The following is a 26,434-nucleotide window of genomic DNA, read 5'->3' as shown; positions in this document are numbered from 1 at the left end:
AGCACTTCACTATAAGATAAGTCAAGTGAGGTTCCTTGCATTTTATATTAATGAGCAAAAAAAGTAAAAAATAGTTACATCCACATGAATAAAATACGAACAAAACATGAATAAAGGTTGGACTGATACAGAGTTCAAGCAACTGGCTTGTTTTGCCTGAAAGGTCCATACAAAAATACTTTGACAAAAATAAAAGTCTTTGTTAATACACAAAGCTTTAATGATGGCGTATATGTCTAAACAACTAATTTAAGCTATATGACTAGTGCTAAAAGCCATGCTATGGTTTTGGAAAGGGGGGAGAAGATAATTAGTTTTCTATCCCATTCTCCCTAAAGAGCTCAGAATGGGTTACAGGTTAACATACATAATATACAGTAGTGGTCTCAAACTTGTGGCCCGCCAGGTACTATTTTGAGGCCCTTGGTATTATAAAGAATGATTCTTTATAGAAAACTTGTGCCTTAAGTGTCCGGCAGTCATGTTCTGGAACATTGCCTGCCTCACTGCTGTAACGTCACACAAGCGCTTTCCTGCGTCTGTACGCGATTGTCCTCTCCACTCCACCTCACAACCACATACAGACGCAGGAAAGCACTTGCATGAGGTTACAGCATTGAGGCAGGCAACGTTCCAGAATTATAGTTTATAAACTGTAGTTTATAAATCTTTCCTTAATTGCTTCTGATAATATCAGATAATCCACATGCAAAGTTGTCATCCTCTATAATAAAACCCTAAGCACGCATGCGCACTTAGGACGCCATGTTCCCTGACAGCATGATTTGTCACTCCGTGCCGAATTCTATTTTTGAACACGCAGGCAACTCCCACCTCCTACCCTCACTCACTGTAAGCCCGCTGACACCGCTGCTGCTCTTTGTTCTCTGCCCTCCTCTTCAAAGCAGCCTGCTGAGGATCGCCAGCCAGCTGTAGCAAACCTCGCAGGCCGCTCTCCACCTCGGTAGCACGCTCCCTCTGATGCGATCGGGCGAGAATGAAAGGGGGCTGCTTTGGGGGAGGGGTGTGCTGGGGGGCAGACAGCAATCATGCTTTGCTCTGGGAGTGGGGGGGAACAGAAGGGGGCCACGGAGCAGGCAGACATGGCACAACAGGGGGCCAGGGAGAGAGGGAAAGGGGGCTGCTTTGGTGGAAGGGGTGTGCTGGGGGCAGACAGCAATCATGCTTTGTTCTAGGAAGGGGGGACAGAATGGGGCCACGCAGCAGGTAGGCATGGCACAACAGGGGGCCAGGGAGAGAGGGAAAGGGGGCTGCTTTGGGGGGAGGGGTGTGCAGGGGTCAGACAGCAATCATGCTCTGCTCTTGGAAGGGGGGACAGAAAGGGGCCACGGAGCAGGCAGGCATGACACAACAGAGAAATACAGGCAGGGGGCTAGGGAGAGACACAGACAGAAAGAATGACAGACAGACAGTGGGCCAGAGAGACAGACGGAAAGGAAGACAGCGTCCAAGGAGAGAGAGAGAGAGAGAGAGATAGCGTCCAAGGAGAGAGAGACACACAGCCATTTACTGTAGCAGCTGTTAATGGAACGGGCTTAAAGACATTTCTCCGGCCCTGAGAAGGCTTTGAGCCCACTGGGCCACACACTCCAAGGAGAGAGAGAGAAAGCCAGCATCCAAGGAGAGTGAGAGAGACAGACAGACAGCGTCCAAGGAGACAGAGAGACAGCAGCGTCCAAGGAGAGAGAGAGACAGACAGCGTCCAAGGAGAGACTGCCAGCGTCCAAGGAGAGACTGCCAGCGTCCAAGGAGAGAGACACACAGCCATTTACTGTAGCAGCTGTTAATGGAACGGGCTTAAACACATTTCTCCGGCCCTGAGAAGGCTTTGAGCCCACTGGGCCACACAATCCAAGGAGAAAGACAGCCAGTATCCAAGGAGAGCGAGAGAGACAGTGTCCAAGGAGAGAGAGAGAGACAGTCAGTGTCCAAGGAGAGAGAGAGAGACAGACAGTCAGCGTCCAAGGAGAGAGAGACAGACAGCCGTTAATGTAACGGGCTTAAAGACATTTCTGTGGCCCTGCGAGGGCTTTGAGCCCACTGGGCCACACACTCCAAGGAGAGAGAGAGACAGCGTCCAAGGAGAGAGAGAGAGAGAGACAGTCATCGTCCAAGGAGAAAGAGAGAGACAGTCAGCGTCCAAGGAGAGAGAGAGACAGTGTCCAAGGATAGAGAGAGACAGCCAGCCAGCATCCAAGGAGAGAGAGAGAGAGACAGCGTCCAAGGAGAGAGAGAGAGACAGACACACAGCGTCCAAGGAGAGAGAGACAGCGTCCAAGGAGAGAGAGAGACAGACAGACAGCGTCCAAGGAGTGAGAGAGAGACAGCGTCCAAGGAGAGAGAGAGACAGACACACAGCGTCCAAGGAGAGAGAGAGAGACAATGTCCAAGGAGAGGGAGAGAGACAGACAGACAGCGTCCAAGGAGAGAGAGAGACAAACAGCGTCCAAGGAGAGAGAGAGACAAACAGCGTCCAAGGAGAGAGAGAGACAAACAGCGTCCAAGGAGAGAGAGACAGACAGACAGCGTCCAAGGAGAGAATGAGGGAGAGACAGCGTCCAAGGAGAGAATGAAAGAGAGACAGCGTCCAAGGAGAGAATGAGAGAGAGACAGCGTCCAAGGAGAGAATGAGAGAGAGACAGCGTCCAAGGAGAGAGAGAGAGACAGCGTCCAAGGAGAGAGAGAGAGACAGCGTCCAAGGAGAGAGAGAGAGACAGCGTCCAAGGAGAGAGAGAGAGACAGCGTCCAAGGAGAGAGAGAGAGACAGTGTCCAAGGAGAGAGAGAGAGACAGCGTCCAAGGAGAGAGAGAGAGAGAGAGAGCCATGTACTGTAACAGACGTTAATGTAACGGGCTTAAAGACATTTCTGCGGCCTGCGAAGGCTTTGAGCCCACTGGGCCACACACTCCAAGGAGAGAGAGAGACAGCGTCCAAGGAGAGAGAGAGAGAGAGACAGCGTCCAAGGAGAGAGAGAGACAGCGTTCAAGGAGAGAGAGAGACAGCGTCCAAGGAGAGAGAAAGACAGCCAGCGTCCAAGGAGAGAGAGACAGGCAGACAGCGTCCAAGGAGAGAGAGACAGCGTCCAAGGAGAGTGAGACAGCGTCCAAGGAGAAAGAGAGAGAGAGACAGTCAGCGTCCAAGGAGAGAGAGAGAGACAGCGCCCAAGGAGAGAGAGAGAGAGAGAGAGCATCCAAGGAGAGAGAGAGACTGCGCCCAAGGAGAGAGAGAGACTGCGCCCAAGGAGAGAGAGAGACTGCGTCCAAGGAGAGAGAGAGACAGCGTCCAAGGAGAGAGACAGCCAGCGTCCAAGGAGAGAGAGAGAGAGACAGCCAGCGTCCAAGGAGAGAGAGAGAGAGACACCCAGTGTCCAAGGAGAGAGAGAGAGAGATAGTCAGCGTCCAAGGAGAGAGAGAGACAATCAGCGTCAAAGGAGAGAGAGAGAGAGAGACACAATCAGCGTCCAAGGAGAGAGAGAGAGAGAGACGCAATCAGCGTCCAAGGAGAGAGAGAGAGAGAGACGCAATCAGCGTCCAAGGAGAGAGAGAGACAGACAGCCAGCATCCAAGGAGAGAGAGAGAGACAGCGTCCAAGGAGAGAGAGAGACAGCCAGCGTCCAAGGAGAGAGAGAGAGAGAGAGAGACACCCAGTGTCCAAGGAGAGAGAGAGAGAGATAGTCAGCGTCCAAGGAGAGAGAGAGACAATCAGCGTCCAAGGAGAGAGAGAGACAGCCAGTGTCCAAGGAGAGAGAGAGACAGACAGCGTCCAAGGAGAGAGAGTCATGTACTGTAACAAATGTTAATGTAACGGGCTTAAAGACATTTCTGCGGCCCTGCGAGGGCTTTGAGCCCACTGGGCCACACACTCCATACTCACTCGCTCGTTGCTCCTGTTCCCAGTCAAGGGAGCTCGGCTTTGTCGCGCTCGTCTCCGGTCCTCACAGAACTACTTCCGGCGTCACGGCCAGGCGTTTCCGGCGCGGTTTCCATAGGAGCGGCCGGGCGTTGGGAGGAGGGGGCGGGTCCTGGCCTCAGCGGCGCTTCCCGCCTTTTCGTGTGTGTGCCCTATCAGAGCGGCGCTTTCAGGCCTGGAGTTCTAGAGCATTGTGGGACTTGGAGTGCTGGGTGCGGTCCTCGAGGCTACGTCGCTTTAACCGGGTAAGTTGGCTGAGTGCTGGACTATGTCCCCAAGACTGAAGAAATTCACCCTGAAACCCGCCCTGGCTTCACCCCGTTGCCTCTTTCTCAAGATCCACAGGTAAACAGTTTTATTGAGGGTTTCCTAAAAAAGCAGCAAAACAAGCCAGACTGGAATCCAACTGCAAACTCGGATCATCTCCACAACCCACTTAACCCAGGTACAAAATGACTACTTGTCTATAATATGATTATTTCAGTGTAACCACAGAAAGAAGTCTTTGAAGAATGTATTCTCACAGGGAGAGGGAGAAGTGACTTATGAAAAGGGCACAAGTGAAATGTCCCCCCAAAATACCTCTGTTAAAAAAGGCAATCTAGCAACCACTTTGGCCCCAATTCTTTAAGGAGACCGTTGCTAATCGTCATTTCATTAAAAGTCACACTTTGTAGAATCGTGCCTAAAGTAAGAACCTAAGAATCGCCTTACTGGGTCAGACCAATGGTCCATCAAGCCCAGTAGCCCGTTCTCACGGTGGCCAATCCAGGTCCCCAGTACCTGGCCAAAACCCAAGGAGTAGCAACATTCCATGCTATCGATCCAGGGCAAGCAGTGGCTTCCCCCATGTCTTTCTCAATAACAGACTATGGACTTTTCCTCCAGGAACTTGTCCAAACCTTTCTTAAAACCAGCTACTCTATCCGCTCTTACCACATCCTCTGGCAACACGTTCCAGAGCTTAACTATTTTCTGAGTGGAAAAAAATTCCTCCTATTGATACGCTTACTAATCCTTTTAATAAGGTGCAGTAGCCGATTTAGCACACGCTAAATGCTAATGCATTCATAGGATATAATGCGTTAGCACAGGTTACCGTTTCAGCTTGCGCATGCTTTAGTAAAAGGATCCCTTAGGTATCCATAGGCTTTCTAAATATAGGCATACCCTATTTATGACAAAATATAAATTGTGCATCAGAATTGTTTAACAGATTGAAGGGAGACCTGTGAGAAGCAAGTCATAGGAATCCTGAGTGAGGTATACTCCGATTGGACTTGAAAATTTGGCGTGAACATGACACTAAACCCACGCATTATTGCTGGGTGGAAAGAGAGGAATATATAGTAACACACACCTACCTGTATAGGGGCAATCTCATCATCCTCCTTTTCATAAAATAAGCTAGTGAAGTAGGTTGCTTCTTTTTCCAGGAGATGGCACTCCTGCATTCCTGACCATTCACTGTGGTTACTGTATTTTTGATTTAAGAACTTTGAATTTTGTGCTGAGATTATCCGCTCGTCAGTGGTATCTCCAGACAGATTATTTTATTTTTTTGGGGGGGAGGGTGAGGGTGCAACAGAGATTCAAGGTTCAAGGCAGGTATGTGGGGAGGGTGAGCCAAAGTGACATTTCCATACCTCATAATTATCCTGTTATACCTTTAAATAAGCTATAAAATACACTATAATTCACAAGGGCTTTTATTCATAATGAATCTCACCAGCTAATTTCAGCCACCAAGAAAGCTACCATTGTAATGGATAGCGTTATTTCACAAGTTTTTTATATGGGAGTGAAATCTAATCTTCCATTTGTGAGTCGCACATACCTAGGCAAGCTCTAGGTGACTTTCAGGGAAAAGGGAAGAGAGGGAGAATAAGAGAAGGTAAAGGGAGGGGACAGGAGAGAGCAAGAAGGAGAGGCCTGAAAAGAGAGGTGGGGAAAGGGAAGATGCTAATAGTATCAGTTGTCAAATAGAAGAGTTTTCAGCTTCTTCAGGAATAAGGTGTAGCTGGTTTCCGTTCTGATTGCTTCTGGAAGGTCATTCCAAGTTTTTACTCCCAGAAAGGTTAGCATGGAGTGGAAGATTCGCCTGTAACAGATGTTTTTTGTGGATGGCATGTTGAATTCTGTTGAAATCCGGATTCCATACAAGATACCGTATTTTTCGCTCCATAAGATGCACTTTTTTCCCCAAAAAAAGTGGGTGGAAATAAGGGTGCGTCTTATGAAGCGAATATACCCCCCCCCCCCCCCCCCGGGCGGTACCTTTAAATTTTGGAGGTCGGTGGACGGCTGCCTGCTGCCTCTCGGAGCCCATGCCACACAAGCACGCTAATGCCTGGGCCCGTGATACTTCCTAATTGTGCTGGTCGCTGGTGCTTGCTGGATGGCTGCCTTCTGTTTATCGGCATGTCGGGGCCAGCGGTGCACAAGCGTGCTGCTGCGTGGGCGCTCGCCACTTCTGAATAGCTGCCTCAGTTCTTGCTAGCTCCTCACGAGAACTGAGGCAGCCATTCAGACGTGGCGTGCGCTCACGCAGCAGCGCAAATGTGCACTGCTGGCCTTGACATGCCAGTAATTAGCAGGCAGCCGTCCAGCGAAGCACCTGCGACCAGAAAAATTAGGAAGTATCGTGGGCCCAGGCATTAGCGGGCTTGTGTGCTGCGGGCCCTGACAAGCAGTAGGCAGCCATCCATAATTTAAAGGTACTGCCAGGGGGCTGGGATGGAATTTAAAGGTGCTGGGGTTATGTAAAAGTGATGATTGGGGGGCTGGGATGGGATTTAAAGGTGCTGGGGGCTGGGATGGAATTTAAAGGTGCTGGGGGGTATGTAAAAGTGATGATTGATTGGGGGAGGGGCTAGGACAGAATTTAAAGGTGCCGGGGGGCTGGGACAGAATTTAAAGGTGTCGGGTATACTGTATATTAGTATACAATTTGGTTCAGAATGGGTTTTTTTTCTTGTTTTCCTTCTCTAAATCTGGGGTGCGTCTTATGGAGCGAAAAATACGGTAAATCAGAATCCAGGCATGTCAAATTACCTAGTTCTTGTAAACCGTGTCGAGCTCCATTCTCATGGAGATGATGCGGTATATAAACTTAAGGTTTAGATTAGATTAGATTAGTTCTAGGAGGGAGACATGGCCAATCCTAAACATAAGAACATAAGCATCATCATATTAGGACAGATCAAAGGTCCATCAAGTGGGAGGCGGCAGGCCTTGGGCATGTGCAGGTGCTCAAGGCATTGCACTAGCCAGCCATGAAGTGTCTACTGTAATACTGATTGTAGGATTGTTGCCTTGGGTGAAGGGAGATAAGATGCTGGACACCTTTTGGAGAGGGAGAGGAGGTGGAGGAAAGGAGAGATATGCTGGAGACTGTGGAGGAGAGGAAGAAAGGAGAGAGGTTCTAAAGATCATGGGGGGTGGGTATCTGAGGTAGGAAAGGAGAGAATGCTGGACAACATGGTGGGAGAGGGAGGTTCAGAGGTAGGGAAGAAGAGAGATGCTGAATGCCATGGAAGACTTGGGGGTAGGTTTGATGCTGGATTATAGAATGGTAGGTAAGGGAAGAGGACATGCCACGGTTGTGGGTAGAGCTGATGGGTGGGATTGGGGCAGAGTTTGGACCCCTAAATGTAAAGACATTTTGCAGTTCCTGTATGTGCTTTCTGTGCATTTATAATCAGGAGAGTTGATCAGAAGGAAAGGCCGTTTGAAGGGTGCAATTCCTTAGTCACAATGTAACAGTAAATCAATGTATCTATACTCCAGCTACTGCAGCTGCTTCTCCCATTCAAATGTATTGTAGTATTTTTGGAGAGGATTCTTTTATCTTCTAAGTCCCACCAGATGCAGAAACTTCACTTTGCAGCACATAAATTTGAGATCCTCCCTTCCTGTGACTAGAGCTGCCTTCCAAAGCTCCTGATCTCATAGAAAAGCATCGGGTTGCTTTTTTGTGCTTTTAGACTAGTTTTTCAGGTTTATTATGGTTTGATATACTGCTTTAATGCCAAAGTGGTTTACAGTACAATATAAAATAATTTTTAAAACAAAAAATCACTAATGGCAGGGGAGAGGACATATATATGCTCCTCATACTGTATATCATCCCATTCCATTTAATTTTTGGAGAATTATTTTGTCCCTGGACAGAGAGGCATTCTCAGCCTGTTTTGTATAATTTTTTCCCATTTCTGTTGGGTTGGAAATACATAGAAATAGCAGCAGTAACAGCTCCAATGCTTAAAGAATTCCTATGAGCATTAGAGCTTTTACTGCTGCGGCCGGTACTAAAAACCACGCTACGGTTTTGTAAAAGGGGGGAGGAAATAACATAATATGTTTATTAAAACCTTTTTTATCCTTGGGACATGCATTCTAGTCCTTCCCTATTAAACAGCGCTTCTGGAGCCGTATAGTCTCATACATGTCCAGCTTGATTGGGAGAGTATTGATGAGCACACCGGCCCAGTTGGTTCTGGATTTGCCCGAGGATTATGGCCATCTACCTTGAGGCCATTTGACTTTATGTAGGAAGATGAGCCTGTTGGCCCGTAAATGTATCCTTCAATATTGGACAGTTCAGAACCCTCCAGCGTTTTGGCATTGGCGGAATCAGTTGCATCAGTTGGCTACCTGGGAGGCAAGGGATGCCAGGGGATCACGGAAGAGGAAGCTATTGTTCCTAAACTAAAACTAAACTAAACCTTAAGTTTGTATACCGCATCATCTCCACAAAAGTAGAGCTCGACACGGTTTACAGGAATTAATATAGAAAGGAACTCCAATGGAAAGAAGAAGGGCTTAGTAAAAAGAAAGATAGAGGGACTTAGTATAATGGAGAGGGAGGGAGTAGTTACATTTTAGAGAAAAGCCAAGTTTTCAAATGTTTTTGGAAGCGTTGGAGGGAGGTTGAACTCCGAAGAGAGGCAGTAAAGCTGTTCCACAGCTCAGTGATCCTGAAGAGGAGGGATGTCCCTAGTTAGATATGCCTTTTAAAGAGGGGAAGGATAGTTTGAATTTTTGAGTGGATCTGGTGGAGTTAGGATTCGAGGTTCCTAAACATCTGGGAATCCTATTTGCAGTCCTTGCACCCCAAGAGTCGTAGTGCCATCTTAAGCTGGTTGTCCTAATCTGGGCAGTTTGCAGTTGACGGGGGGAGGAGAGTTTTAGGGGGGAGGGGTGGAGAGTACCTAGGGGGTTGGGTCTTCTTAGTAGATGCATTTGGACAGAGCTTTTGGGTGGGGGAGGGGGGTTATACGGTTTTGTACGTTTCTTCTACAATTACTGTGGGGGGTGGATGATGGATGGCTTGCTCCAGGGTTCATCAGAGTCCAGGGCCCTGGTTAGTATTGTGTTTTTTATGGAACTAGGTATGTAGGGGGCTATGTTAGGTAGGCGACACGTATTATGTACATACAAAAAGAAAATACCAATGGTGATGACTGTTCTTATGTTGTGGATGTTGCTCCAGAGTTCTATTCTTGATTTGGATATTATCTGTCAGTTTCTGCTGTTTTGCGGATTTCATCAATAAAAATTGTTTGAACATAAAACCTTTTTTATTGGGCTAATTCAATGCATTTCAAAGGTAGCCCTTCTTCAGATCAGAAATAACAAATGTTGGCAAATATCATTATATATAAGGAAAACATGAAAGCATTTTAGGGATGTTGGGTTGGAAAGAATAAAACTGAAAATGTAGAATTATAAGCTATCAGAAAGTGTCAGTTGGGTCCCTTTATACATAAGGCTTAGTCCTGGCCACCTACAAGGCCTCTTTTAGCTAAATCCTGCCTCTCTAGGTTAGCATTGCAACCCCCATGGGCATACAGGACTACCACAACAGAACTCCTGGTTCTGAATAACCTGAGCCAGGAATGGAACTTTCAGAATGCAGCTCTGAATCATCCTATTGACCAGCCAGCACTGCTCTTAATTCCATAGTTTCTCTGCTTTTCCTTAAGCATAGGAAAATATTTGAGTTTCATCAGTTTTCTGCAAGAGCTATATGGCTGCATGGTTTGGGACCTCACCTTTATTCTTGTCTTAGCCTCCGATGTTCAAAGATACAGCGCTAAAGTACTACTCCTACTACTTAGTAACATAGTAAATGATGGCAGATAAAGACCCATCCAGTCTGCCCAACCATACACTTTCTATAAATTAATGATTTAAATTGTCCTTTTTCTTAGATATTTCTGGGCCAGAAACCCAGTGCTCTGCCCGGTACTGTGTTTAGGTTCTATCTACTGAAGTCTCCGTCAAAGCTCACTCCAGTCCAGCCAAACCATCCCATCCCAGCCGTTGAAGCCCTCCTCAGCCCATCCTCAACTGAATGTCCATATATGGGACACAGACCATGCAAGTCTGCCCGGTAGACGCCTTAGTTCTTCAATATATACCATTATTTTCTGATTAGAGATCCTCTGTGTTCATCCCACATTTATTCTGTTATGTCCCCTCTGGATTCTGTATGACAGGTGTTCAATCCATGTTCGTGAACCAGGTCTTGCAGAAATCCACACTTTTTCTTCATGTGCTCCTCCCACTTAACTGAGAGACACAGAGCCCCCTGTAGTTTCAATTTCTGCAAGCAAACCATGCAGAAGTCTATCTGATCTGCTCTTCATTTTTTGTTTAAAATTAATTTTTTGGTGGCTATGGTGCTGTGAGACCTCCTTTGGAGGGGTTCTCCTCTTGGGGAAGGAAGTAGTTCCGTGGAGCCAGACTCCAGTATCACAGGGTAGCTTTCTGTGGCCTGTGGGGACAGCCTGCTGGGTTCCACCTTTCAGGCTCAGGATCCATCCCCCTGGGAGCTTGCTTGCCCTGGGGTCCATCTCCCTGGGTCCTTCTGACCTTATCAGATGCTTAAGTGCAGTCTGATTGCATCCTGAGTAACAGCCCTTTGGGTATCAGGGCTCAGGCTGCATTTTTCCCGCTCCCGGTCACATGGAGAGGTTCCGAGGGGGCAGAGGTTTTGGTAGGGGTCCATCTGACTGTCAGCCCGAAGATCCTGAAGATAGCACCATCTGGAGCAATTCTGAGGCAGAAATTCCTTTTCCTTCATTCAGCTGCAGTAAAAACTGACAGGCATGTTTATACCTCCAATTATATCCTATGGAGCTCATAATTGAAACTCAAACATGTCTAAAAACCCGCCCAAGTCAGCACTTGGATGATCTAAAAGACAGGTCGTCCAAATGCTGATAATCAAACTGACTTTCTGGACGTATCCAGGGACTTTTTAGGCCTTTGAATGCCGCTGTGTGCCCAGAGCTAAAAGGGATATACAGTATCTGGAGGAGTGGTTAGAGTGGTATTTGGGCAGGATGTGGGCCGACCTAGACTTAGTCGTTCTGCAGGGATAATCGAATGTTTCACAAGACTTCCTGGATGAAACTTATACATTGTGATTTAAGATGATGTAAAAGCAGACAAGTGCCAAAAAGGTACATAAGAACATAAGAATAGCTTTACTGGGTCAGACCAGTGGTCCATCAAGCTCAGTAGCCCATTCTCACGGTGGCCAATCCAGGTCACTAGTACCTGGCCAAAACCTAAGGTGTAGCAATATTCCATGCTACCAATACAGGGCAAGCAGTGGCTTCTCCCATGTCTTTCTCAATAACAGACTATGGACTTTTCCTCCAGGAACTTGTCCAAACCTTTCTTAAAACCAGCTACGCTATCCGCTCTTACCACATCCTTTGGCAATGCGTTCCATAGCTTAACTATTCTCTGAGTGAAAAAATATTTCCTCCTATTGGTTTTAAAAGTATTTCTTTGTAACTTCATCGAGTGTCCCAAATAACCACTGCAGAGACAGCATAAAGACCCCCACACATTCACCCAGTGATCACTGACCCCCTCATACCACTACAAATATCAAAATAAAAATGTATATACCTGTCTCCGGAAAGCCTAGTGGAGAACAGAACAAGTCATTTCTATATCACATAACCGATAAGTTCGATGCGGTTTACAAAATTTAACAAATAAAATCTAAAGAAAATTGACATGGAACTCAATAACAAAGGTTTCCGTTCCTTGTTCCAGAAAGCGGCCTGATAAGAAAGCAAAGATTGGTGATATTTTGTGTAACGACAGCCTTTGACAGATGGAAAAGTAAAAAGGCTCTGTGAACTGCGTGAATGCTTGGATTGAGAGACAGCCCATCATACTTGAACAATCGCCTCATCCAAGCACCCACTACCAGACACAGAAAAACGCACTCCCCATTCATACCCCCCCCAATCAAGGAAGTAAAAAGAACAAAACTACACGACAGCCTCCTAGCCACTCAAGCCGCAAGGCTGGACAACCAGATCTCCAACCTTCTGATGACCACCCCAGACTATAGGACGTTCAGAAAAGAAATAAAAACCACACTTTTCAAGAAATTCCTGAAGCAGCAATAACATCACGACCTCTTAGTAACTCTAAAACTGACATTTGATCTACCCATTACTGCACTAATAATAACAAAAGAACCTCCACTATGACCACCTATTAATTCTTTTACAAACCACCTCACCCTCAACAACCCGTTAAATGTTTATAAGATCTACAACTTACCTCTCTAGCTAATCATTGTAACTCTGTTTTTTCTTTAAATTAACCTTTTGTAATCCGCCTTGAACCGCAAGGTAATGGCGGAATAGAAATCCCTAATGTAATGTAATGTGAGTGGGCGCCATGCTGAAGAGGACTTTGCAACAAAGGCAACCAAATTTAAATTTAATTTGAGCCTCCACAGGAAGCCGATGCAATTCTCGATAGTAAGGACTCACATGATCAAACTTTTTCAATCCATAGATCAGGCGAACCGCTGCATTCTGGACTATGCGCAGCCTAGATAGATTCTTTTGAGGACCTGCCAAATATACTATATTGCAATAGTCCAGTTGGCTCAACACCAGCAATTTCACCAGTAGTTTGAACGTTGCAGTGTCTAAATAAGATCTTATACTATGCAATTTCCAGAGTATAGAAGACCTTCCGCACCAAAGCATTTACCTAATCCTGCATAATCATGTGTTGATCTAGAATAACATCCAAGATCTTAATGGTAGGTTGTATAAGGTAAGTAGTGTTAAAGCTGCATATAGGTGTCTTAAGTAGTCTGGGGGTGGGCTAGTGAACCATAGAGAGGAGGATCCAGACTCATAAGCCACTCTAACCACTACATTCATGATGGAAAATGTGAGCCCACCAAAAACCTCCCAAACCCTACTGTATTGCCATATAGGTGCAACCTGCAGCCATAAGGGCTATTGGGGTTGTAGACAGGTGGGAATATTGTATTTTGAGGGAGTTCTGGTGAGATGTTTATGTGGCACCCTTTTTGTGAAGTTCACAGCTGTGCCCTGTAAGGTGCCCCACTGCTCTGTTGCCATGTCTGGGAGGCCAGTCCACTACAAAGCTGGCTCCTCCCACTTCCTAATGGTCTTGTTCTGGGCATTTGGGACTTAGACAAATTTTTGGTTGAAAATGTGTTATAAGGAAAAATGATGTTCTTACCTATTAATTTTCTTTCCTTTAGACGCAGCAGATGAATCCAGAAACCAGTGGGATAGCACACATCTACCAGCAGGTGGAGACAGAGAAACTGATTAACAGGTGGTCCTATTGGCTGGCACGCCTCCTGCATCTTCAGTATTGCTCCTTGCCCAAGCATCTGGAACCAGAAATATGTTTAGCATGTAATAAACTTCTTTCCCATAATACATTTCAAAGGTAATAACAGAGAATACAACTACCAACTATAACAAAACTTCTGAAACGCGCGAAATATAAACCAAAAACCAACAACTAGAAAAAAGGGTGGGGCTCTGGATTCATCTGCTGCATCTAAAGAAAAAAAAATGAACAGGTAAGAACATAATTTTTCCTTCCTTAGCAACAGCAGCAGATGAATCCAGAGACCTGTGGGATGTAGCAAAGCAATCCTCAAGCTGGGTGGGAAGCAAACACCACCTCCGCAACAACTGAAGTACTAAAAGCAGCCTCCACACGGGCCACCACATCTAACCGGTAACGCTTATATAAAGTATTGGTGGAAGACCAAGTAGCCACATGGCAAATCTCCTCCAAGGAATAAACCTCTGGACTGAGTCCAAGAGGTATCCATCGCTCTGGCTGAATGGTCATGAAGTTCTTCCGCCCACCGTTTCCCTGCCATCAAGTAAGCGGAAAGAATGTCCTCCTGGCCCCCTCGAGCGATGGAGGCTTTGGACGCTGCCATATGTTGTTGCGTCCTTTGAAGAATACAAAGAGGTGATCCAAACGACTAAAGTCGTTAGAAACCTACATATCGTGTATAAGCATTGTACCTCCCCATTCCTCCTCCCAGGAAGAAGGAAGTAAAAAGTGAGAATGGCATAGAAGAAAGGATCAACTGAATGAAAGAATGGAAAACAGAATAGTGTCCAAATAATTGTATAATATAGCAGAAATCGATGGAACACTGGTAATGTATATAACGTGATTTAAATCAAGGGAAAAAAGACCTCAAAATACCCCTGAAATGTGAACAATGAAGTCACAAATATTTTGGGGTTGGGTATCATCACTGGTCAAAAACCCTTGAAGTATTTTTAATATTTTTGCTTTTAATTAATATTTAATATTTTTAAGTGTTTTTTTTAAAATATTTTTTCTATTAATGTGAATATAGTGTATAACATTTTTATATTCGCATTTTCTTTCTCTGAACAAATGAGCATATAAATGGCTAGCGACTGTTAGTCCAATACCAAACTAATCATCATGCTTATATTTGAATGATAATGAGCACTTATCTTTGATAACCCGACGGGGGCCCAGTCCGTTTCGCACTGATGGGCTTCTTCAGGGGTAATGAAAAGGCTTATTGGATTGCCAGTTAGATTTCAACTTTGCTCAAAGATCTTTAAATGAAAGAAAAATATGTAAGAATATACATTATATACCATATTTTAACTGAATAAATCATTGATGAAAAAATCATTGATGAAAAACATCAAGCACCCTGTGTACTAATATTAAAACTGTAATGTTTGCTTTAATGACAAACATAACTTAACATACAGAAAGTCTATGTATCCAATATCATAGATGAAATTACAGTTTTAATATTAGTACACAGGGTGCTTGATGTTTTTCATCAATGATTTTTTCATCAATGATTTATTCAGTTAAAATATGGTATATAATGTATATTCTTACATATTTTTCTTTCATTTAAAGATCTTTGAGCAAAGTTGAAATCTAACTGGCAATCCAATAAGCCTTTTCATTACCCCTGAAGAAGCCCATCAGTGCGAAACGGACTGGGCCCCCGTCGGGTTATCAAAGATAAGTGCTCATTATCATTCAAATATAAGCATGATGATTAGTTTGGTATTGGACTAACAGTCGCTAGCCATTTATATGCTCATTTGTTCAGAGAAAGAAAATGCGAATATAAAAATGTTATACACTATATTCACATTAATAGAAAAAATATTTTAAAAAAAACACTTAAAAATATTAAATATTAATTAAAAGCAAAAATATTAAAAATACTTCAAGGGTTTTTGACCAGTGATGATACCCAACCCCAAAATATTTGTGACTTCATTGTTCACATTTCAGGGGTATTTTGAGGTCTTTTTCCCTTGATTTAAATCACGTTATATACATTACCAGTGTTCCATCGATTTCTGCTATAGAAGAAAGGATGCCATCACCTTAGAAAGAAACTTTGGTACTGTCTGAACTGACACCCCAGAATTCGTAAATGAGAAATAAGAATCCCTGCCGTACAAGGCCTGCAATTCAGAAAACTGACGAGCTGAAGTCATGGCCACAAGAAACACCTTGTTCAACGTCACAGCCTTTAGAGTCTCAAAAGACAAGGTTGAAAAGAGCCTTCTGTAAAATGCAAAGAAGTACCTTAAGACTATACTCCAGACAGGGCTTCTTAAGAGGTGTATGAATATACCGTATTCATTTTAGGAACTGAACTACATGAAGCTGAGAAGTAAGCGAAGAGCGAGATACCTAGCTAAGATTGCCACTTGAAGGTGAAGGGAATTGAACGCTAAGCCCTTGGCAATATGCTTGTTCTAAAAAAGAAAGAATATAAAACATAGAAGTCTGGAAGGGTACCAAATGTTGAGAAGTACCCAAGAATGAAAAAGCCTCTGAATGGTAGCGTAAGTCACAGGTGAAACCGTCTGTATCGCTTGAAGAAGAGAAGAAATAACCTGCTTCGCATAACCCTTACATGTCAGCCATGACTTTTCAAAAGCTAGGCTGTAATATCAAAGTGGGATGAATATCCATGTTGATCAGACCCTGGGTGAGTAAATCCAGAGACATAGCTTAACATAACATTGACTGCGTAGCCAGAAGTTCAACGTGGTTTACAAAAAGTTATAAAAGTAAACATGTTACATGAAATAAGATGATTCATTAAAAGTCAAATATTTAGAAAAAAGATAGGTCTTCAATTGTTTTCTAAAATGGCCATAGGAATGGTAGTAAGCATCAATATTCGGAATTCGTTGTCATAAAGAGCTGCCTGAGATGCCAAAGTATGATTCAGAAATTTCTTACTCCTGCAACCCTGGACAGATGGAAAATTAAACAAAGGATGAGTTCTTCTACTATGTCTGTGTGATGCTAAAGAAAATCTATTGACTAAGTAAGAAGGAGCTGTGCCATAAACAGCCTCCATTGGCAGCCAATGCAATTCGCGATAAAAGGGTGTAACATGATCAAATTTCTTCAGGCCATAAATCATTCTGACCGCTGTATTCTGTATTATTGTAAGTCTTGCTAATTCTTTCTTGGTGACTGTCAGATAGATAATATTACAATAATTGAGAATACTCAGTAGTAACGACTGAACCAGTCATCTAAAAGCAGAATCTCAACAGTTCGCCCATTGAAAGACTCATCAGATCCGCATAGCATAGCGGTGCAGCTGATCTGGAGATTCTCTGATCACTGAGCCCTGAAAGCGAGCTTGAGATGGCAAATGCATCCGACGATCGGCCAGGAGAAAGAAAACACTTAAAAAATAGAAACCATTACTGACATTTTCAGACGTGACACGGACAAGAGGTCATAGCCTGAAACTGTGTGGCAGCAGGTTCAAGACAAATGTCAGGAAGTTCTTTTTCACACAGCGAGTGGTGAGCGCTTGGAATGCTCTCCCAGAGGAGCTTGTGGAGGAGACTAGTGTTCAGGGTTTCAAGCGCAAGTTGGATGCACACCTTCTTGCAAATCATAGCCGGGGATAGGGAAACCCGGGTCTCCAACAAGGAGCACCTAACTGGGCCTCCGTGTGTGCGGATCGCCGGACAAGATGGACCTAGGTCTGATCCGGTGAAGGCGTTTCTTATGTTCTTATGTTCAGAGGTGAGAAAGAAGCAACACTCCTACCTCCTCTGACTGCCACTCCCTGTGTTTGCTGAAGAAGCTAGGAAACTATGAATTTCGAGACAAGGCCATGAGGTCTAGTTCTAGGAGAGCTGTAACGCGTGCACAAATATGTCTCAATTTCCAGGATGTAGAAGATTTTGTGGTGAGAAAGTCTATCTAAACACTTTTCCTGTACCATAAAATGATCTGCCAATAGAAGAGGAAGATGAGATTCCACCCATTGAAATAGAACCTTTACTCGCCAACTGAGTACATCACATACTGCCCTGGCTGTAGAGAAATACCACCATCATAATACTGACCTAAAAGACCTTTATCATCATTCCAGAAGAATAGTCTGAAACTCCAGAAATGGTAGCTTGACCATACTTCAGTCTAGAAGAATGAACGAGTACGGGGAATGGCTGGATGAGAACTGTAAGTTCTGGAAGAAGAAAGGAACTCTATGAAAAATACAGTTTCACAATGTAAGAAGGAGTATATTGGAACCCTGAAAACAGTACTAACTCCATGCAATGTTAGCAAAAAAACATACTGCCTTTAAAGTAAAGACGTACTAGACGTAATCTAGACTCTGTATTTACTGGAAAACAATCCTCATCCTAATTGTTATCAGACAACGTTCACATCCCTAAAGAGAGCTTCAGGGATGATTCCAACAGCCACATAGCGTTTGCTCCTCTGTGGGTTTGAGAGAATAGGTAACTTGTTCCTGGTTAGAAGAGGCCGCACAACCCTTCATGCCTGGTTGGAGGTCTGTCTAGTATGTGCCTGCATGATAAGCTCTGAAATCTGAAGTCCAGCCCCCCCCCCCCCAGAAATAGAGAAAGGCAGTCCTGGCTGCAGGAAGATGTGAAGTGTCATTCCAATAGAGACTCCCCCAACTTGGAATCTGTTCGTAATACCTTTAGTCATAAATTCTATAGCGCTACCAGACACATGCAGCGCTGCACAGAGGCACAAATAAGAAGGACATCTACCAATAGACAAAGCCTCAAACTTCAGGGACCCCGAGAGAGATGATGAGATACCCGTGTGAAACACAGGGTACTCTCTTTCTGCTTATATCACTGTGTCACGATTTGCCTTCTGTCGACCTAGTCCGGAGATAAACCGAGACTGGGCGGCCTAGCATAAGTCAGAGTCTCTCTGTTAAGCTCCTTGAGAGCTAACCATATAGTCCGATTAAACTAGCTGCTTCCTTCAAGTGGATACAGTAGGAAACACACACAAAGAAAACTAGATCTGCCCAATCTTGCCTAAAGCTGGTGAAACTAAACTAAACCTTAAGTTTATATACTGCATTCTCTCCATAATTATAGAGCTCGGCACGGTTTACAAGAGCTTAATATAGGAAGGAATAACATATTGGGTTTGGAGGTTGAGTACAGGGGGGAGGGGAGCATTACATTTTTGTGAAAAGCCTAGTTTTCAGGTGCTTACGGAATAGTTGGAAGGAGCCCTGATTCCGTAATGGGGCAGTAAGAGTATTCCAAAGCCCTGTGATTCTGAAGAAGAGAAATTTTCCCGCATAGAGGATACGGGAAGGATAGTTTAAGTTTTTGGGTGGGCCTGGTGGTGTCAGGACTCGTCTGAACCGGAAAATATAGAAGCCGCGGCATACCCTGACCAAAGTCAGTTGGAAAATAACCTGAACGCTGCAGCTCTCCCTCCATCGCCGGAGACCCAAGTGCACACCTGATTCACACTGAAATGTGACTGCATCAACCCTGTTAGAAACAGTCAGAGCCAACCGCAAAATTTACACTGCCGCGGCCTACATAGAAAAACCAATTAGGCTCGGGTAATAACTATAAGAATGCTGCAGTGCTTCCTACAAAAACATGCCGCGTCTCATGCGCGCTGCTATAAACTGGCTCCTTAATAGAGAGAAAAACAGCCCCGTACAACCAGCTTCACATTGCCACGGCAAACACCGCCTAAAGTGAGCCTTGGGAATAAATTTGACTAATACTGCTGCGCTGTAACCCGATTAGGAGAACAAGCGCGAGCATGCAACAGGCGGAAGGTCCCGGCTCCCTCAATGGAGTTCTAGTCATCCCTCCGAAGCCCTTCATTGAAGTAGCTTCCCCAAAATAAAAATTTACTGCACAAAACTTAGTGTTATTAAAATCTCCATTCCTTAGACCGACGCGACCTAAGCCGCAGCTCTAATATTCCAAACAGAACCCGAAGTTCAAACACCAGTAATAACGCACACATACTCACAAGCTTGTTGTTAGTACTGGTTGATGCCGGTAGGTGCTGTTTGTTTAGCACTAACAGGGCAGAATGTAGTAACTGTGGTCTCCTATTTTTATTTTTATTTTTTTACAATGAAGGGAAAGAAGAAAAATGGAGACCCAGTTTAAACCCTCTATCACTGGAGGGCGGGTGAGGCAGGGACCTGGGGGGCCCAGGTGTAACTCCTAAAGCCGGCACTGTTCAGCCAGACACCCCTGTCTCACTGAAGAGAAACCTCAACAGGAGAAGAAATTTGCCCAGTCACAGTCAGAATTCAGGAGCTAATTGAACAGTGACCATTACCTGCTGGGAGATAGAGCATACTGAAGATACAGGAGGCGTGCCAGACAATAGGACCACCTGTTAATCAGTTTCTCTATCTCCACCTGCTGGTTGATGTGTGCTATTCCACTGGTCTCTGGATTCATCTGCTGTTGCTAAGGAAAGATAGATGTACTGGCGGTCTGGATGATCAATGGCCTGGACATCCAGATAGATGATTTAAAAAAAAAAAAAATTCTAGACATATTTTTTGAGAATGGATATTTTTCCATTGCCAACTTTGGGCGTCCAGCATCATATGTCTGAATTGGAATTAGACTTTTATTTTGATTATGCCCCTCTGGGAGAATTGGGGTGGTCTGAAAATAGCATTTTGGCCCATTTCTGGGGGTAGGGTTCAGGTCTCCCACCTCCAGAACCCCTAAATTGGTGTTTTTTTATTTTTTCTTAGCGTTTTTTACAGCTGTTTTTGGCGCAAATTTGCTGGCTGTTGCCATCTTGGATTTTATCTATCTTTTTTTTTTCAAAGTTTCATTTCTGCCTCAAACTTCCTTGATTTGTATAAAATTGGTAGGGATGAACTGCTCAGCTCATCTGTCGTATACATGTTTGGATTGCACTGGTTTGCCAGCTGACAAGCACCTTTTTATCGCGTGCTGCGGCGTGCTTGGGGAGAGGCGGGAACTTTGGGCTGGGGAGTTGATGGGAGTCTGAGATAAGGGCCGGAAATCCCACCCAAAGGTTGTTTCTGGCGGGGGTGTCAAACAGGTATCTCATCCGCTGCCTGGGAGGTGTCGGGGGGTTGCTTGATAGCGGGAAGGAAATGGGTATCTCTCCCGCTGCCGGGGGGAGGGTGTCGGGGGGTTATTTGGCGGCAGGAGGGAGTGAGCATCCCTCCCGCTGCCGGGGGGATTGCTTGACATCAGCGGTGGATGGGGTGGGCATCCCTCTTGCCAAACTTTGATATTTTATATTTATTTATTATTTGTGCATTTGTTCTGTGCGTGTGCCGATCGCTATCACCAATGATCAGCACATGCAAATTTAACCACCCTCTGTGAACCTCATTTGCATGCACTGTTTTTTAAGAATAACTCGCCTTTTTGAAATTGTTACAGTAGCAGCCATGACAGCAGCCCATCAGATTTTACCGTGAGCATTTGAGTCTCACCATAATGCAACAAATCTCTGTGCATTGGGGAACCCCGGAAGTGGATATCTTTGCTTCTCCCTACAATCACAAGTTCCCACTTTTCTGCTCCAGGCTTGACTCTCCCAATCGGCTGAAGTCGGATGCCTTTCTCCTCTATTGTCGACACAAGTTCCTGTATGCCATCCCTCCATTCCCTCTCATTAGGAAGATTCTACTCAAACCGCTGAGAGCAGGCTGTCATGATTCTCATAGCATAGAAACATGATGGCAGATAATGGCCAAATGGCCCATCTCATCTGCCCATCCGCAGTAACCATTATCTCTTTCTCTTTCTGAGAGATCCCACCTGCCTATCTCTCTTGAATTCAGACACAGTCTCTGTCTCCACCACCTCTTCCAGGAGACTGTTCCACACATCTACCCCCTTTCTGTAAAACAGAATTTCCTCAGATTACTCTGGAGCCTATCACCTCTTAACTTCATCCTATGCCCTCTCATTGCAGTTTCCTTTCAAATGAAAGAGACTCGACTCATGCGCATTTACATTACGTAGGTATTTAAACCTTTTATATCTCCCCTCTCCTGCCTTTCCTCCAAAGTATACAGATTGAGATCTTTAAGTCTGTCCCCATATGCCTTGTGATGAAGACCACATACCATTTTAGTAGCCTTCCTCTGTACAACTCCATCCTTTTTATATTTTTTTGAGGGTGCCGCCTCCAGCATTTTACACAATATTCTAAATGAGGTCTCATCAAAGTCTTATACAGGGGTATCAATACCTCCTTTTTTCTACTAGCCATACCTCTCCCTTTACAACCTAGCATCCTTCTAGCTTTTACGGTCACCTTTTAAACCTGTTTAGCCATCTTAAGATCATCACATACAATCACACCCAAGTCCCGCTCTTCTGTTGTGCACATAAGATCTCGATAGCTGTGCCAACCATGGTTCCCTTTCCTACAGCTCTCTGTTCGAGAACCCATTATGTTTTTCATCTTTCCAACATTGGTGACACAGAACAAGGATTCCCTGCTCCATCCCAATCTACGTTCTCTGGGAGGTGTATAAAGAGAGAGGAGAGATCTTGAGGGGCAGCAGAATGAACACACTTGTAGGTCAGCAATAAGAGCTTGAACTGTTCATGAAGGTGGGTAGGGAGCCAGTGAAGTGATTTAAGGAGAGGGGTAACATGAGTGCAGTGAGATTGGTAGAAGATGAGTAATGCAGTAGAGTTTTTCACAGATTGTAGGGGGTAGAGGCAGCACATCAGGAGACCAGTTAGAATTAGATTGCAGTAATCTAAGTGTAAGGTTATGAAAGGGTAGACAAGGGTCCAGTTAGTGTGTTCAGAGAGGAAGGTGCAAATTGTGGTGATGTTGTAAAGATAGAAGCAACAGGCTTTACCAATTTGTTGGATGTGCGTAGAAAATGAGAGGTCGGAATCGAAGACGACTCCGAGATTGCAAGCAGTGGAGACCGGAACGAAGACAGTATTATTTACAGAGATAGAACAGAGAGAAAGGAGCAGTTCAGTCATGGACATGTTTAATTTCACATGACAACAGGATATCCAGACAACAATATCAGCCAAACAGGCTGAGACTTTTTCTTGGACTTTAGGTGAAATTTCAGGTGTAGAGAGGTAGATCTAGGATTCATCAGTAGATGTGATACTGGAAGCCAAGGGAGGAGATTCTGGTACCGAAGGAGAAAGTGTAGAGAGAGAAAAGAAGAGGTCTTAAGACAGAACCCTGGGGTACACTCAGCCAAAATATGCTAGTCCTAAATATTGACAAAACCAATACTGATCATTTTTATAGCATTGAAAAGCATTCGCAGCGTTGTACATTTAACATTCAATAGACGGTCCCTGCTCAGAAGAACTTACATCTAATTTGGACAAACCAAAGGTGTTTTTTTCCCCTTCGCTGACAAGGAAGATCTTGTCACACCAATCTGCATCGATAACACTCCTATCAAAATGGATTCTAAGATAAAATTCCTTGGAGTCATTCTTGATAATAAACTTTTCTATCATGATCAAATCAGTTCAGTTGTCAAAAAATCCTTCTACAAACTCAAAATTATCTGTTCTATATCTAAGCTTCTAGACTTTCTTATTCATTCCCTTGTTATCACTCAGCTCGACTACTGTAACTCCTTATACCAAGGTCTGATACAAAAATAAATTCACAGACTCCAAATACTTCAAAACACGGCCATTAAGCTTATCCAAAAGCAAAAAATATGATCACGTTACCCCTCTGCTCCGGAAAGCCCACTGGCTACCCATCTGTCATCGGATCACTTACAAACTGTTCCTCCTCATCTTTAAAACCAGACTTTCAAATTCTCCTATTTTCATCAACAAACTTATTTCCTTATTCCCCTTCTAGAACTTTTCGATCCAACTCGCAAAACCTTCTTGTAATCCCCTCCATACGTGAAATCTTCTATGACACTACATGGAAGTTAGTCTTCTCCATCATGGCCCCAGCACTCTGGAACGCGATGCCTAATGAACTCAGACAAGAGTCATCTCTATCATCATTTAAATCCAAACTTAAAACCTTCTTGTTTCACAACGCTTTCAATACGGATTAACTCTTTCCTACTGTATGATGCAAAATAGAAGAGACCCTCCCCTACTGTATTTACCATCCCCCTAACTTTTTTCTACCTTAATTTTATTGTAACTTTACTTCCCTTCCCCAGCTTCCCTACATGTTTCTTGTGCGTCAAATCTGTCTTTCCCTCCTTCATATTTTAAGATTATATTTTTCTTTTCTTTTAACTTTTATTATTTTTATTCATTGTAAACCATCTAGATACTTGGGATAGATGGTATAACAAAAAATTAATAAACCTGGAAACTTGGAACCGCTAGTGGGATACAAGCAGAGGAGGACCCTCCAACGCATACACTAAATGTGCGATGGGAGAGGTGGGAGGCAAACCAGGAGAGGACAGATTCACGGAATCCAAACAAGGGCAGCGTATCAAGGAGTAAACAGATATTAACAGTGTCAAAGGCAGCAGACAGATCAAGAAGATTGAGGATCGAGTAAAGGCCCTTAGATCTGGCCAGGACAGCTTACTACAGACTCTGTGGAGTAAAGGGGGTGGAAGCCAGACTGTAGAGGATCAAGAGTCTATCAAGATGAAAGGAAGTCAAGGCAGTAATGGAGGACAGCATGCTCGAGTAGCTTGGATAGAAATTAAGGAAGGGAGACAGGGCGATAGTTGGATGAGCAGGTGGGGTCTAGCGAGGGTTTTTTGAAAAGAGGTGTAACCACTGTATATTTGAAGGCATTGGGGACTGTTGCTCTGAAAATGGATAGGTTGAGGATATAGCAGATGGAAGGGATAACAGTATGTAAGATGGGGTCAAGTAGAGGGGTGGGAATAGGGTCTGAGGGACATGTAGTAGGCTTGGCTGAGGACAGAAGTTGTGCGGTTTCTTCCTGTGTAATTTCAAGGAAGGAAGAAAAGTTGGTGGTAGGTGAAGGAGGGTCTAGAGGGTGAGACCAGGCAAGGGAAGGATGTACGGGTGCTTCCTGAGTTGTTTGGGCAAAGGAAAAAGGGATGGTATGAGCTTGAATATCAGGAGAGAAGGATGTGACTTTGTGGCGAATTCAAGGGCGATCATGTGAACTTTGTCATGGAAGTATTCAGCTATCATCTGGGGAGAGAGAGAGATGGAGGGGAGGGGAGCTCAGAATGGCAAAGAGACAGCATGGGTTGGAAGAAAGGGAGTTGGTTAGTTGGATAGAGAAGTCTAAGAGCAGAATTAAAGGAGGTCAGCATAAATTTAAAGTGAAGGAAATCTAAAATATGTAAACTGATTTGATTGTAGCCACACAGAAAAAGTGGTATATCAAGTCCCATCCCCTTTACCCTCACTTTTAAAGTACCCATGTTTGTTTTAATCATTCCCACTATAAACAATTCCCTAATCCCTTATTTGTCTTGCTTGTTTTGATTAGATTGAAGATTGTCGAGCGGGGACTGTCTCTTATGTGTTTAACATACAGCACTGTGTATGTCCAGTACCGCTATAGAAATGATAAGTTGTAGTATGTGAGGTACTGATCGTGTGTTTATATATGTTCAATGTGTGTTTGACTTGAAATTTTAGAATTTCTCTAGAGTACTCTACTGGAATCTGATATAGCCAGAAATGCAACCTCACTTCCTCTCTCAAACAATAGGGCTCATAAATTAGAAAGGATCTGTTTCCCTTTCAAGACTCCCATCGCCCAAGAGCTTGTCAAGGTGCCACATGGGCAGTTCTGTCAGCACAAACACAATAGGATCTGCAATACAGTACAAGTGTATATGAGTGTGTGTGTGTGTGTGTGTGCAAAAACACTACAGATGCAAGAGATGGCAGAGGGGGAATACATACACCCTCATTTCAGGGCACTTTATTGCAATCCACAGCAAAGTTGTTTTTGGTTTGATGGGGTTTCCTATGAATACATAGACCACAGGTCTGACCCAGCAGTGGCAGTTCTTATGTTTTTAACTGTGATGGGAGTTTCATTTGCTCCTCACTGGCTTCATTAAACATGGCTGATTTTAAAGAATCCTTATTTACAATACATGGACCCTATTTGCTTCAGTCCTGTTGTGGAAGAGATTCTTGGATGTTGTGATTTTCTCTTTGCTTTTTACCTTCTTGGGCTCTCTGTTATCTTTAGAGGAATATGTGGAGGTAAAGGGGATGGGATGTATGATATACCACTTTTTCTGTGTGGTTTACACAAGCAAAGTGGTTTAAATGGGGCAACGAAGTGTTAAGTGACTTGTCCAGAGTCACAAGGAGCTGCAGTAGGAATTGAACTCACAACCTTAGGGTGCTGAGGCAGCTGCTCTAACCACTAGGCCACGCCTCCACGTCTTTTTTGTTTGTTCGTTATTTGGGCTGCTTTAGAGGAAAATCTTAAAAAATGTTACAAGATGGTTGAACATATTAAACCCTCATTTACAATTTGTCATGTTTTATCATTTAATTGCTATTTAATTTTTTGGACCTTCATATCTTGAAAGTGGGGATGAGGGACCATACACATTATTTTATTCAAAAAAGAGACTGATTGGAATAATTATTTGATGCACCATGGTTTCCATCCACATTGATTGAGACAAGGTTTACCAATAAGTCAATTATGCAAATTTGTCACATATGTTCCACATTGGAAGAATTAAAATATCAAGCTTAAAAAGAGAATTTATCAATGGGGCTACCCAGCCAATGTGGTGAAGAGGGTTTATTTTAGAGCAATGAATGCCTAGTATGATCTGTTTTTTACAGAAACATTTGGCATGCATTGGGTTTCTCTTGAAAAAATGTCCACAATTCTAGCTTGCATTTCAAAGGAGTAC

General features: G+C 44.1%; 1 protein-coding gene and 1 long non-coding RNA gene across 3 annotated transcripts in view; one reads left to right on the top strand and one right to left on the bottom strand.

Moving 5' to 3' along the window:
• DMAP1 (DNA methyltransferase 1 associated protein 1) overlaps nucleotides 1–4,047 on the bottom strand; it is an 84,170-nt gene extending 80,123 nt beyond the window's left edge. Inside the window, exon 1 of one of the 2 annotated variants that reach the window (XM_033916931.1) lies at nucleotides 3,895–4,047. The gene's annotated coding sequence lies outside the window, so the exon portion shown is untranslated. Of the gene's footprint in view, nucleotides 1–851; nucleotides 992–3,894 lie in introns of those variants that run through there. The other variant, XM_033916932.1, reaches the window with a different exon arrangement.
• Nucleotides 4,048–4,096: 49 nt separating this feature from the next.
• LOC117346844 overlaps nucleotides 4,097–26,434 on the top strand; it is a 40,158-nt gene continuing 17,820 nt past the window's right edge. The window contains exons 1-3 of the long non-coding RNA XR_004536665.1: nucleotides 4,097–4,175; nucleotides 4,268–4,375; nucleotides 13,496–13,689. This is a non-coding gene — a long non-coding RNA (uncharacterized LOC117346844). The remainder of the gene's footprint in view (nucleotides 4,176–4,267; nucleotides 4,376–13,495; nucleotides 13,690–26,434) is intronic.

Source organism: Geotrypetes seraphini, chromosome 12 (genome assembly GCF_902459505.1).
Source record: "Geotrypetes seraphini chromosome 12, aGeoSer1.1, whole genome shotgun sequence".
Taxonomy (NCBI): Eukaryota; Metazoa; Chordata; class Amphibia; order Gymnophiona; family Dermophiidae; genus Geotrypetes; species Geotrypetes seraphini.
This window is presented reverse-complemented; position numbering and strand designations above follow the sequence as displayed.